At 35.1% G+C, this 15,662-nt stretch overlaps 1 protein-coding gene across 1 annotated transcript in view; it reads left to right on the plus strand.

The window, feature by feature from the left end:
- PPFIA2 (PTPRF interacting protein alpha 2) overlaps positions 1 to 15,662 on the plus strand; it is a 464,313-nt gene that overhangs the window by 75,269 nt on the left and 373,382 nt on the right. The gene's annotated exons all lie outside the window — the stretch shown is intronic.

The raw sequence follows: 15,662 nt of genomic DNA on the forward strand, positions 1-15,662 counted from the left end.
CTTTCAAAACTTTATAGCTGTGTCAGTAACTAATACAAAAATGTGACCTTGCTTTGAGGTGTCATTTGGTATGTTAAAAAGTTTTCATCACTCAAAAACTTCATGTCCATATATTACCTCTAAAAATGAGGAAAGCTTAATTAGAGTGTGTAAACACTTTATGTCCTCCTAATGGGCTGTACCAAAGGTTAAAACTTCTTGGAACATGAGAGTTTACAGGTTCAAATGTGTGTGATTGTGATTGCAATGTACTTTCTAGTTATGGAGGAAAAAAATATTTTATCAGCCCATTTTTTTCACAGTGTTCAGTCTTGATATTGCTGTGCCTTTCTTACTTTAGCCAGGAAGAGTCTAGAAAGTTAGAGAAAATCCTCAAAAGGCTTAAAGGCTTGTCGTTCTTAGGCAGTAGCAAGAGATTGGTAGCGTAGTATTGACCATCATAGTCCTTGCTGTGACGTGATTTCAGAAAACGTGCAATAAACTAACATTCCCACGATTTCCCGCTTGAGGCACAAACGTGAGTTCATGGTGTATATAGAAAGTAATAAGATTCAGTTTATCTCAATGAATAATCACTGCATACATTTTTATCGTTGTTTGCTTTTCACTCTGTGTAGTTTAATGTAGCACACACAGAATCGTATGTTATCAGTTTTTGGCTATACTTTATTGAGGCATTTTGCTAAAGTAAATAATTATATTTTTGGTGTTTTTTTAACACTTCGGACAGCACTGATGTGTTAAAAAGATAACTTTCAATTGTAGCTCTTTTCTGTGTCCCTTGATGCATCTAATGATGTCTACTTTTCATCAAATTGTGCCTAAAGCAGGCTAAACAACATATTTTAGTCCTTTCCTTTTATTTTTATTGTCTGAATTTGTGCAAGAAAAAAAAAAGGATCATCTTCAGGTAACTGCTTATATTTATACCCTGAACCTGCTACACTGGAGCATAAACCAAGATGAAAGGTCAGTCCAGCAAGTATATTGCGACGGGATTTATTGCAGCCCTGTATATATAATTAGTGTAGATGACTGCTGATGTATTGTAATCTCACCCTTGCACCATGTTTGTGCACGGCATTCAACTTTCACTAAAGCAACAAATCCGTTTCCTTTAAAATACCCCTCACTCTTCACTATTCCCAGAAAAATTCTATGGTAAGAAATAAGTTTTAGGAGGACTTGCCCCTCGTTCAAAACAAAACTAAATGCCTCTCTTCTGCATGTGGTGATAATACTCTTAACCTGCTATTTACATGTTAAAATAAATTAGTTTATCGTATCCTCTCAAGAAGGCAAGTTTCTAAACATGGAAGATTGAATCAGCCTAAAGCCTACTTATTGAAAGAAGCCAATTTAATAAGGAGAAAAGGGTTACAGAAAGGAAAGATGGTATCCTGAAGGAAAACTTAATCAAATTCATTCCCAACAGTTAAAAATGAAGTATGTATGTCTGTATTTTTATACTGTGCATATGTATTTTTTCTTCAGACACACTTTACAATTTTGTGAAACTAGAGATTCTCTTTCGGCCATCCCCTTCCATGATGAGGGGTGTTTTATAGTGCTGCCTACATTTTCTGAAATTCAGTGATTGTGCTTATTTTTATAACTTCTTGTAGAGTAGAAAACATTACACAAATGTCAGAGTACACAAGAGCTTAAACAATGTTAACAGTACATAAATTTAGTGTCTACCATTGTTAAGGAGTATCATGAGCATATTACCAGAAACTCTGTAATAAAATCATTTTTAAATCCTCTATAAAGCTTACATAAAGTAGTCTAAGCATAAAGATGAAATGGTAATAGTACCTAGAGTTGCTTCAGTCATTTAAGAATAAGACTTTAAACTATTGTTTTTGTTTCCGAATTAGAAAACTGAATTATATGTAACCTAAGACCATTTGAAGTTTTGTATTGCTCTTCCTTTCCTTAAAAAAAAAGGACTATATAATAGATTATCTTAATACTATTACTTGTTATCCATTTCTAAAGTTATGCCTTTTGTATAACTGTTCACAGTGTATTACTAAACCCATTTTATGATGAAATTTTCATTGGTGAGAAATTCAATGTCCTATAATTTTTGCTCATTGAACAGTATATAAAGTAGTGAAAGAATGGTCTCTCAAGGAGTTCCTGTCGTGGCTCAGTGGTTAACAAATCTGACTAGGAACCATGAAGTTGTAGGTTCGATCCCTGGCTTTGCTAAGTGAATTGAGGATCCGGCGTTGCTGTGAGCTGTGGTGTAGGTTGCAGACACGGCTGGGATCCCGTGTTGCTGTGGCTGTGGTGTAGGCTGGCAGCTACAGCTCCGATTAGACCCCTAGCCTGGGAACCTCCATATGCCTCAGGTGTGGCCCTAAAAAGACAAAAAAAAAAAAAGTCTCTCAAAAGGATGTGTAGCCATGGGGTAATTTCTTTACTATATATTTAACTATAAATGGATTATTTAAATTTTGAAATTTTTTCTGTGGGTACACATAAATATTATTTCTGAAGCATTAGAAAAAAGTAAATTTTGCATTTTTTCAAACAGCCAGCATTTATAAAATGTTGTGTAGGATTTGCAAATGCCATTACAAATAAATTTATATATCTGGTAAGGGTAAATTTGAGTAACTCTGAGAATATAGTTTTCATTTTTTAACAATAAATATTAAGTAGGTTTTTTTTTTTTGAAAATTCAAGTAGTTTCAGCTTTAATGCTAATGGTGAAAGAGAGAGTCATTTTTTTTTTTCAGGGGCAATTCAAGAAGCTTTAAGGTAGCTTTCCTCTGAAAAGAATTTTGAAAAGGATGTTTTTAAATCCATAAACGAGAAATCAGTTGCTGCTGCAAATGGAAGTTGTGGATTTTTCTAAAACAGTAGTTGTCTTAGAAATAAACTCTTCTATCATTGAGAAAATATTGCCTGTTATTTTAAAATTGTCTTTGAGGAGTTCCTGTCGTGGCGCAGTGGAAATGAATCTGACTAGGAACCTTGAGGTTATGGGTTCGATCTCTGGCCTCGATCAGCGGGTTAAGGATGATCCACTGTTGGCTCTGAGCTGTGGTGTAGGTCACAGAGCGGCTCGGATCTGGCATTGCTATGGCTGTGGTGTAGGCTAGCAGCCACAGCTCCGATTAGACCCCTAGCCTGGGAACCTCCATATGCCGCCAGTGTGGCCCCCCAAAAAAGCCAACAAATAAACACATAAATTAAATTGTCTTTGAAAAATTGAACCAAAGATATTCTACACTCTGCATATATTTTTATCACAAAAATTGGATCACAGATTATCCTCTACTGCAAAAACATGGCACATATTTCCATATAAAAATACATAGGTAAAATCTAAAGAGCACAAAGTCCTTAAGTTGAATAGTCCTTTTTTAAATATACCATTTTGCTGTAGTATTTAAAAATTTAAATATATTAACATTATTAAAACATGAAAAACTCGTGAAGCGTAAGGTGTCAGGAGTGTCCCACATTATCAAATCGTTAGGCCCCCAGGCCAACCTTCAAGGAGAGCAGGGCGTAAAGCCTTCCTAAGAAGGGTAAGGGCTGCATAACTCAGCTGCTGATAGCCAAGTAGATTTGAATCCTGAGAAGTAAGCACAAAGTATGAACAATGGCACTGCTCTAGCAGCTGAAGCGGGTGTCTGGAGGGCTGGCATGTGTAGACCCATGTGGAACCAGGCGTGTGACAGATCACTGGCCTGTCTTGTGCCTCTGAGCTTTGCTTCCCACGCTGCTTTGCACTTTAGTTGCTCTGTGTCCTCTTTTCAAATGCTAATGGTTCTCTTAATTTCTGGAGTGTGGTGAGTACGTGAATATCCATCTAATCCATATCCTTGGGCCTCATGTGCACGATGTTCTGAACATTCTCCACCTCTATTAATTTTTTCCCCACCGAGGAGCCAGAATTGTACATTCCATATTTTCGTACTTTCTGTTCTCATTTTCACGGTCTTGCTGATGGTTCCTAGCAATCTGAGTAAACACGCCACAGAATTTGAAACCAATTCAATTTCCTGAGGGTGCCGTTTAGACCAGATTATACATTTCTCAAATTGTAAATAGCATTAAAATTTTAAAGTCTCCAAAACTGACTTGAATTTGATTAATCGGAAAATGCCCACTCAGTCGCTCGTTCCAAAAGACTAAGGGAACAAGAAATGTGGTTCTAAATTGTGATCTAATTTAATCTTTCAACCTGAGCCTTGTATCACTACAGTACTTACTTTTATTCTATTTGTTTAGTCAGAATTCATTGTGTATTTGAGTGTACGCTATGTGCTGTACTTTGATTAGGTGTTGGAAATAGAGTGACAAACAATTCACAGCTTCTTATTTAAGAATCTTACAATATAGTGGAGAAGGCAGGTTGGTAAAAACTAATTAAAATACAATGTAAGCATTAGATGGGATGAAAGGAAGAGGATTTATAATCCATTCAATGGGAATGAAAGGGGGCTGGCGAATCAAGGAAGGGAAATTCAAGAAAATCTTTTTTAGTTAGAGGATGGGTTGACGTCTACCAACTTGGAAAGGTGGGGCATGGTATCTTGAATGAGGAAATACTACATGCTTAAGTTAAAAAAATTAGGAAATAACTTAGAGTGGCTAGAGTATGAGGTAAGCTGGAGAATGGGAGGCAGTGGTGAGATAAAAGGTAAAAGTTGAGCCAGGGCAAAAAATGAGAAATTTCATGAGAAAAAATCATCCTCTATACTAAAGACCCTAAGAACCTTTAAAGTCTTTAAACAGGAGAGTCACTTAATCAACTCTGTCCTTTAGAAATATTTCCCTGGTTCTGCTGGAGAGTGATTTTGAGAAAGGGCTAAACAGGCAAACCTGTGAAAAGGCTCTTGCAGTCACCTAAAGGGAGAGATGATGAAAATGATAATGGCACCTTTGTTTGTTTGTTTGTTTGACCCACTGCATTATAAAACTAATTGAGGCAATATCTCAGGAGAAAGCAAACATTTTATTTTGTTTAAAACACTGAATTTTTAGTATAAGCCTATCAATTGACAGTGAGAATGTCAAGAAGAATGAACTGATTCATGAACTATTAAAGACTTAGTAAATACGTGAGACTAGGTGGTTGTTTAGAGAAAGGAGAATGAAACTTCATTAAAACGTCAGTACTGACTTTTGAACTCTCCTAATTTGGCACTTGAGTGTATAAGAGTACCATACATGGAGACAAGAATTCCATGAGTTAAGAGTGTTTCTGGAGGGGGAATAATGAGTTTGGTTTTGGACACCTTAAATTGAGGTGACACATATGGGAATCCATGAATGACTTTGGAATTTAAAGTCAGATATCATTTATAACCATTGATTTGAACATGTGGAATAGTTAATTCACTGTATTGGAGTTGATGATGTCCAAAAAAAATGGATGCTGAATGGGAAGATAGGTTTCAGAATAAAGCCCTGATGAAGAAAAGCATTTAAATAATGGTCAGAGGAGGAGTTCCCCTCGTGGCTCGGTGGTTAACGAATCCCGACTAGGAACCATGAGGTTGCAGGATCGATCCCTGGCCTCGCTCAGTGGGTTAAGGATCCTGCGTTGCCGTGGGCTGTGGTGTAGGTTGCAGGCGTGGCTCGGATCCCGCGTTGCTGTGGCTCTGGCGGACCCCTAGCCTGGGAACCTCCATATGCCGAGGGAGCAGCCCTAACAGTGGCAAAAAAAACAAACAAACAAACAAAAAAATAAATAAATAATGGTCAGAGAAAAAAAAAGGTAAGAGAAAGGGTATTTCTCAAAAAAGATAAAACCTAGATGGGTACAAGGAAAGAATACCAGGAAAGTGTGCCATCATGAAAGCCAAGGTCAAGAGAGGGTGGTGGAAAGGGTTATTAGCAATTTCATGATGTGGTGAGTTCAAGAACAGGGCAGCCATTGAATTTTAGCTATAAAAAGATAAAAGGCTAAGTAAGAGTAACTTTATTTATTTATTTTTTTGTCTTTTTGATATTTCTTGGGCCGCTCCCGCGGCATATGGAGGTTCTCAGGCTAGGGGTCGAATCGGAGCTGTAGCCACCGGCCTACGCCAGAGCCACAGCAACGCGGGATCCGAGCCGCGTCTGCAACCTACACCACAGCTCACGGCAACGCCGGATCGTTAACCCACTGAGCAAGGGCAGGGACCGAACCCGCAACCTCATGGTTCCTAGTCGGATTCATTAACCACTGCGCCACGACGGGAACTCCAAGAGTAACTTTAGTGTAGTAATTCTGATAGAATCAGGTTTCCAACAGACTAAAAAAATAAATGGAAGAGAAGAACTGGATTCAATGGCTAAAGAAACAATTTGAGAGTTTAATTATGAAGGAAATGAAAAGAAATCATAGCCAATATAAGGGATACAATTGGGAGGCTGGTTTTTTTTTTTTTTTTTTGCGTTTTTCCTATTATAGTTGATTTACAATGTTGTGCCAATCTGCTATACAAACTGCCCTAGTGTGTGTGTGTATGTGTATATATATATATATACACATACATATTTTTTTTCTTTCTTAAAATACTATTTTCCATCATGGTCTATCCCAGGAGATTGAATATAGTTCCCTATGCTATATGTAGGACCTCATTGTCTATCCATTCTATCCATTCTAAATGTAATAGTTTGCATCTTTTAACCCAAAACTCCCAGTCCATCTCTCTCCCTCCTCCCTCCTCCTTGGCAACCACAAGTCTGTGCTCCAATGGAGAGACAGTTATTTTAAGGAGAGACAATTTGAGTGTGTTGAAACATGTGGAAAGCACGTAGAGAGGGAGAAGAATCTCCTGAAGAAAGAGGAGTTGATTAATAGGTCATGGGTGAAGCAGAAAAGGATGGACTCCAAGCCATGTCATACAGAAAGAACAACGTCCTTCAGACGTGAAATGAGGGTAGAAAATAAGAATGGAAACTGATGCAAACAGTTTTGTCCGTGGGGATTTGTGAAGTTGAGGGAGTTTTCATTTAATGGCTTTTCTACTTTGCCCACAAAGTGGAAAAAAAAAAAAAAGCTGACTGGTAGGAGATTAAGGGTTAAGGTATTTCAGGAACATAGAGAAGATTTATCTGGCTATTATGGATGTCAGAGAGCTGTGTACAATGTAGATGGATTAGAGGAAATTGTTGGGGTCCACTCGTCATAGGCAATGATTTTTGATGGTTATAAATAACTCGAAAGTTTGTTTTATTTGCTTCCAATAGGGTTCTGTAGCTGAGGGGTGTGTGTATGTGGCGGGGGGATGCTTACAGCCATTTTGATTTCAGATTGTTTTCAGACAATTCCTATGGAACGCCAGTGGGGCAATATTACTTAGACTATTCGCGAGAATGTCAAAAGGTCTAAGCTGAGTAAGAATTGTGGTGAATATAGGAAGGAGTTGATAAAGCAGAGGATTCAGGAGTCTCAATACATTCGAAGAACAGGTGCAGTGGGTGTAGGAAGAGGGATACAAAATTGTGGTGAGGGAGTAGGATGCTTGATTTAAGCATTTTAGGACCAAAACATTTCCAGGCGCTGATCAGATCCAGGCTGTGGTCATGGAGGTGGGTTAAGGACAGAAGGAGTGAAGCTCACTGGACCTGACAACATCAAGGAACTGAGCGGCCAGTTGGATGGATGGTTTATGTGGACCCTGCAACCTTTCTACTGTATTTACTCCCGTCATACTCCTAACTTGTTTTACAGCTTAAGTGTCATCCAGACAGTGATAGCCGAATAATTTACATCTCTTGATTAAATCACTCCCCTGAACTTCAGACGGGTGTATCCAACTAAATATTGGACGTATCTACTTATATATCCAACAGGAATTTAAAGCATTACCAAGTTAAACACTGAGTTTCTGGTCTTCTTTTTCACTCTCCACAAATCTGCAGTTTTCCCCCATTAGTTAATGGCAATTTCATGCTACTGTTTCCAAAAGTCAAAACCTTGGAGTCCTCCTGTAGGTTCTGTCTCCATAATTTATTCATAATCTAATGCTTTTTCACCACTCATACAAAATTACTACCCTGGTCAGAGCCACCATCCCTTCTCATGTGCCCTTTCTCAGTTAACCGAGCAGGGTAAATTTCTTAAAATGTAAGTCAAATCCTGTCACATCAAGGCTTGAATCATTGCTGGTTTCCCATCAGAATAAAATCCCTGAAGCCCATGGAGTGATTTCTAAGACCCTTCATGACTTCTCTCTTATAGTGCCTCTCACTGTAACTCATCTCATGCTTTTCTTTCCATTGTTCAATCAATTTTCATTGTACTAGCAATTAGTTACCCCTCTCCCCAGGCAAGCTGTTGCTATTGTTACTGCTGCTTACCATACTGTCTCCACAGATAACACAAAAGCTTTGCCTCACCTTCTTTAGATCTCTGTTCAAATGCTACTTTATTGGAGAGGAACAGTATTCTTTCCCCTGCCCTTATGTGTTAATTGTTTGTTTTCTTCTCGAATATAAAGTCCGTATAGTTAGAGGCTTTGTCTCTTTTGTTCATGATTATATTCCAAAAGTCAAGAATGAGTTCCTCAATATATATTTGCTGAATGAATGAATAAGAGCAAATACTCTCAAGCACATGACTTATATGGTCATATCCGTGTGCTTAAAGTAACACTGCATGGAGAAAGAGATTGTGGCTGTTGTAGTAATTCTGGAATGAGATTACCTGGGTGTATTTCATTGTGTGTAATGGTAGCAAGAATTAAGAGAGCAGAGAATAAAAACCTTACAAAGGCAGTATTAATAGAACCTTATGGTGCAAAAAGAAGTAAGACGAAAGGATAATTTCAAGTATTGGCCACTGAGAAAAATAACAGCAATGCAAAATCATAAGGATGTATTTGGATATTGAGTATCATTTATCTTGTTTGATATCACTTGAGTGTAATCCCTTTGAAAGCAGAAATTTCTGTCTGGTTTATAGTTATATTCCAATGAACAAAGGAATGAAGAAGAATTTAATAGGTCTTCAGATGGAATGAATGTGAACCAGATATTGAAAAATTTAGTAAATAAGGGAGTAAAATAGGTGAAGTGGAACTTACCTGTTGACTTAAAATTTTACGGATAGCCTCAAAACATAGTGCCATTATTGATAAGCATTTCCATGTTCTCGGGAGACACGCTAGACCTACCACCACAGATTTATTAATCAGTAACTACTGTAGTATCAGTACCACTGTGACTTAGCACCTTTAGCCTAAGAGAAGGTCCGAAAGGACTCATTAGCAGAATTTCAGCTGGTAGGAAGTGGTACAGGGTTTTTACTCATGAAGAAAAGAAGGGTGTGCTTTCTCCTAAGCCAAATGAAGGTGGACGCAAAGCAGTGACTCCTAGAAGGCAGTGTTATTTCCATGTTTGGATATTTATTCAGCAGCTACATCTGTAGGCAGTTCTATGAAATATGTGTAAGGCAAAGGGGGAAAGAAATTTGTGTATACCCCTTAGAGTTTGGAGATGTACATAACTGAATTAGGTGTTTACTTCCAATATGCCAGTGTGGATAGGCAATAGGGAAAAAAGTGTAAATAACTTCATTTTCATTAATTATTAATATTTTAACTAGTCAGAATAGGTACTTAAAATGTTGGTGCCATGAATATGTAGCCAAAATAATGAAAAAGAGTTCATATGCAGGGATTTTATCATAAGATAAATGAAATGCATAGCATATATAATACCAAAAGATTTCCATGTTAGGTCATTTTCTATATTACTGATTAGGAATATTTAAGCATCTATATTTTAGCATAAGTTACTTAGCACATTCAAATATGATTTCCCATATTCAAAAATTTAAATCATGTTAAATTTGAAAGTCAGCAAAAAGATATGAATTATGCACTAACAACTTAAAGTTAGGTTAGAATAACACTGAATGTGGAAGCATTTTTAAGATCTCTCAGCATATTATTTCACTGATGAGTGATGTGGTAGGAAACATTTTAGAAATGATTTCTTTTTCCAGTATAGGTGAAGGTATTTGGGAAGCTAAGAGGAATAAAATAATTCCTTGTTAGAAATAAGAATCTTGTTACTTACTGGTAATCTTTAAACAATCTATCAGAATAAAGGTACTTTAAAATTTGTTTTGGAAAAGTAATATGTTAATGAAAAAAGGACATAATAAGTAAAATAAATTAGAAACTTGCATTATTGCAAAGATACATTGTTTTTGTTAAAAATAAAACATTGAATATATATATTACTATATACTCATTTGTCTGCTCATATAAAGTTTAATATGAATTATTTTAATTTACCTTTCTTTGCTTCTCAAATCCCTATTATAATTCTGTCCAAAATAGTAATATAATTTTAATTACATACATTATACATACTTGTATTTTGTTCTTTTCCATTTCTATGTATTTTTCTTATACATAAATTTATTTGTATATGTGTATATATTTATACATAGCGTATATAAGCACATTTAAGTATATGTAAAATATGTAATATATATACATACATACTTTTATATATTTATTTTATATATTTTACGTATATTTCATCATACAAAAAACAACACAGATTTGTTTAGCTTCTTAACTAAAAAAGAGGCTCGTTTCTAATTAGACTGTTCTTATCCAACATAATAAATGGAACTATTTTTATTCTTGATCAAAGATGCTTAAAATTTAGGATGTTTATCTGAAAAGACAGATGGATGAATACAGCTTTATACATGTAATTGCTCATTAAAATGTAAAAAATATAAAGTAAGAAAAGTTTATTTGGCAAACATTTATAAGGCCTATTGTGTATGCAGTACTATTCTGGGCACTTTAGAAAAAAAGAAAGATAGCATCTCGGTGCTGTAGTTTTTTCATTGGTTACAATTTTTCCTTTCAAAAACATGATTGATTAATATAAAAATGGTATGTAGATAAATAATTACTTTTGTGCTGTGTGGAAATAATCATGGTAAATGTGTTTGGTGGGATTTTATTTTATCTTTTTTGGAAGACTTGTTTTGAGTGGTGAATGTTGAACCAGATCTTGCAGATCTGACTTGCATTGAGTTAAAACCTTTATTTTGGATGGAAGGAATTAAGGGTCTGTCTTTGCCTTGTATCCAAAAGTAGTTCAATTCTGTAGACTTTAGCAACTCATAAAGCTGGCTGCTGCAACTTATTTATAGTACACCAGTTTCAATGAAAGTTTCAGTTTAATTGCCGAAGTTACTTAGAATAAAAAATTAAACTTAGTCCTGGGGTATATATATTTTTTAAGGTATATATGGGTTGCCTTTTTCTAGGAAGCCCCAGATACCTCCGTGTACAGTTGAATAGCTTCCTACCTGTTCGGCCTCAATGAGATTAGGCTACATCTTCCCCTTCAGAAAAGGGTCATCATTCCCTGGTTGACCCTGTAAGAGGGAGGGTCGATGGGCATTCCTGCATAGCCTGAGGCAATGGGACTTGCCAGAGATTCAAGGCTGCAGCTGATGCTGCTTTTCCAGGGATCCCGGTGGTGATGCTGTACTTCCTTTGGCAGAATGAGAAAGGAGCTCATTTTCTGATGATTTGCTCCTGTTTAGCACTGGTTCTCCTCAAAGCTTGGCTGGTTAAGAAAGTGCTAACTTCTGTGGCTCTCCTTTTACCTCATTGGGCTTCCAGAGGAGGCAGCATTAAGACTCAATTGTCCTCTAGCCCTTACTAGGAACTTGTGTCTCTGTGTGAAGGAACACTTATCTGGAAGGAGAACACCTTTCTCTAGCTACCCCTCACTAGACTTGACTGTCTTTTCCAAATGCATACCCGGGGAGACAGGAGCAAAATGTAAATGCTGGAATTATATGCATTTTCTTCACTTAATGTTAATTACAACCACTACAGGCATTTAAAAAAAAAAAAAGAACCTGATCATATATTCATAATAAATTTGAGATTATGTACAATTCTTACTTTCAATTACAATCTATGTTCTTTAAAGAATATCATATAATAAAGATGTTATAATAGGCTATTATTTTTCAAACCATATTTGAAGCTATTCAAGTATATTTATAAAATTGTAAGTATTAAAAGCAGAAGAATGATAATATTAAAAATTTAGTACTTGGCCAAAAAATGTTCATCAGATTCCAGGAAATTAACTAAAATTTTACATTATAACCAATATCATTATTCTAACTTAAATAAATGCATGTAAGTAATTACATTAAATATAAGTGGAAAAAATAGTCAATTTGAAATAAGGATTATCCGAATGAGCTTTTTAAAACTATATATAGTTTATGAAAGAAATATAAAATATGGAAATGAAAATTGAAACCAAAATGATAGAAAAGATATACCATATAATCCTAGGTAGAAAAAAGAAACATATGTAGCTATATTACTATCAGAAAGTGTAGTCTTTCAGAAAAAATACCAAATATAAGAAGAGAAACACTTGAACATAAGAAGTGGTGTGTCAGGAAGGTAGAAATTTTAAATTCTATGCACCTAATAATAGACATTTAAAATGCAGAAAACAAAATTTAACAGAAATAAAAGGAGAATAAAAATGCCCTGGTTATGGTGGAACATTTTAATACTCCTTTAAATAGCTGACTGAACAAGAAGATAAAATCTGTAAAGATAATGATAATTTGAGCAATGTGATAAATAAACTTGTCCTAGTCTTGCATTTTATTTCCCCAAGTTGACCTAATGTGGGTCATAAGGAAGACTCAGCAAATTTCAAAAAATTGAAATTATATGGAAAACATTCTCTTAGAACAGCAGAATTCAGCTAGAAATTAATACAAAAAATAAAATAAGAAAAATAAATAGAAAGTACTGGAGTTTTTGGACAATATGCCATATATCTCTAATAAACTCAAAGGTCAGATAATTCAAAATAAAAATAAGAAAAATGTTAGATTCAGTTATATTGGAATATTACATATTGAAACATATGGGTGGTAGTTAAAGCCCCAGTGAGAAATTTATGGTATTTATTAGAAAATATATATTGGAAAAATAGAGGCTAAAAATCAGTTATCTAAGCATTGTCTCACAAATCTAGGAAATAAAAGAGCAAATTAAAAAATAGAAAAAAGGCAAAAATGAAGCTAGTAGCAAAAATTAATAAAGTAGAATTTAATGCAGATTATAAAGAAAGCTAAAAGTTGGTTTTAAAAAATTTAACTGCTAATTCTCTGGTGGATTGGCAAAATAAAAAATAATGAGAATATTTTGAACACAATGTATGCTGATAAATTTAAAACGATAGATGGAATGAGAAAATTCCTAGGAAAACACATCTTAATCCTATTAACACAAGAAATAAAAAGTGCAAATACTACTTTACATGAAATAAGTGGAATCTTCAATTAAAAATCTCACAAAGAAAAATCCTGGACCAGACGGCTTCACCAGTGAATTCTACAGTCATTTAAGGAAGGAATTATATCAACTAACACTTAGTTCTAAAAGACAATTAAAAAGAAACACTTCTCAGGTTGGTTGATGAGGTATATTCTGAGGTATATTCGTTTTCTATACTGTGTAGCAAATTACCACAATCCGTGGGGCTTAAAGCAATTCATTTATTATCTCAGTTTCTGTGGGTCAGGAGTCTGAGAATAGCTTACATGAGTCCTCTGGTCTGCATTTTACCTGGCTGTAGTCAGGGTGTGGGCTAGGCAGCATTTGGATCTGGAGCTTGGGGGTCCTCTGCCAAGATCACGTGGTTATTGGCACACATGTCTGTTTACACATGTGTGTGTGTGTGCCTGTGTGTGTGTGTGTGTATGTGTGTACACATATACAAGTCATCCCTAGTGGTGGTTATGACCTCTCACTACCTTTGCCATACTCTATTTAGTTAGAAGCAAATCTCAGGCCCTGCCTTTGCTCAAGGGACGGGTTTCTAGAAGTGATGGCCGTTGAGGCCACTCTTGGGTCTGTCTGCCACATGAGGCAAAAAAATCTTGAAGCAAAGCCTGAAATATTAACCTAAAATCCTAGCTAATTAAATGAAGCAGTGCATAAGGATATGACATCAGGACCTAGGTGGGATCCAGAAATACAAGGTGGTTTTATTTTTTATTTTTTGGGGGTGAAGGAGGAAAAAAAAAGCTTTATTGCTTTGCCAGGCAAAGGAGGGTCACAACAGGGTAATAATGCCCTAAAGACTGTGCCCCTCCAAGACCATTTTAACGTTCACAATTCCATGAATGTAATTTTCCATGTTAATTTAATAGAGAAAAAAATTACTATCATCATCCACATAGATACAAACTAAATGTAGATTTAAAATTCAGCATTTTTATAATAATTATATATCATATAATGATGACATAATTTAATGTCATATAATGATTTAATATCATTGTATATTACTGATATAATGATTACCTACAATGGTAAAATTTCAAAATTCTAGGATAGAAGTAAACTTTCTTATTAATGTCAATGTCATTATTTTATTCAAATTTTTATTGAGCAACTAATATTTGCCCAGAGCTCAACTGTTTTCCCTGTTCACACACACTCATGACAATGTCTTCCTTGAAAATACTGCCCAGAGAAGAATACATCACTGTGCAGCGATGGTACTTATCAAAGTACTTACACATCAAAAGTACACACAAAGTACTCTATATTCATCATAATGTATAGCTGGATTTACTTCTACTTAGTAATAAATATTTTCCCCCAACCCTTCTATCTTTATTTTCTTCCTTTTTATTTAACCATAGTAGATCTTTCAGATTTTTCTATATTTAATAGCTGGAGATGTGTCTAACTTTCAAAATTCATTTAATGTAATTACTCCCTTTTAATGGCTAGAGCACACAGACTTACTTCTTGGCCAACAATACTAAATTAATGAAATAAAAGTCTTAAACGAAATGTGACTTTCACCTCAGTTTGATTTTTTTTAAAGTATAAAGAAGATAGATTATAAAAGTAACTTGCATAACATATACTTCCTAGACAATTTGAAACATGGAAATTTTGCAAACATAGATGTATTTATATGTAAAGTTGTTATGGAAAAATTATTAAAAAATTAGCATTACTCTCATATAGAAAGATAACCAGCACCAAAATAAAGATTTTAAAAGTGATATTTTTTGTTTTACCACTCTGTGCAGAACTTTAATTCTACAAACAAATCACTGAAATACATACATTGTAAATGATAATTAACTAGAGGTTTGTATTAGTATTCTTTTAAAATATTGATAAATGTTTGGAATTACGTTTTCTTTATTTTATGTTTATTAATTTTGAGACAATGTCTCGCAGCCTAAAAAATTTCTGGTGTAAAATAGACTTTACCTGGTGTTGTTTTTAGAGGATATAGCTAGTATTAAGCTAACGAGTACAGTTGATACCTTGGATCATATGGTGAGTCTACCTGCCTTCCTGCCTTCTTTCTTTCCCTCTTTAAAATTTTTGCTTAAGGATCTATTTCTTCTGAAGCAATAATCAACTGTCTCCATTGGATTATATGGCAGTCAGTCTTGATTGGCTTATCTAAACCAAATGATGTTGGTTGGCTTAGCAAACGCAGGAAGAATACTGTGTCCTAGCCCTTAAGAAATGTGATTCAAGGAGTTCCCATTGCGGCTCAATGGTAATGAACCCAACTAGTATCCATGAGGATCCAGGTTTGATCCCTGGCCTTTCTTAATGGGTTAAGGATCGGCATTACCA

Source organism: Phacochoerus africanus, chromosome 7 (assembly GCF_016906955.1).
Source record: "Phacochoerus africanus isolate WHEZ1 chromosome 7, ROS_Pafr_v1, whole genome shotgun sequence".
Taxonomy (NCBI): Eukaryota; Metazoa; Chordata; class Mammalia; order Artiodactyla; family Suidae; genus Phacochoerus; species Phacochoerus africanus.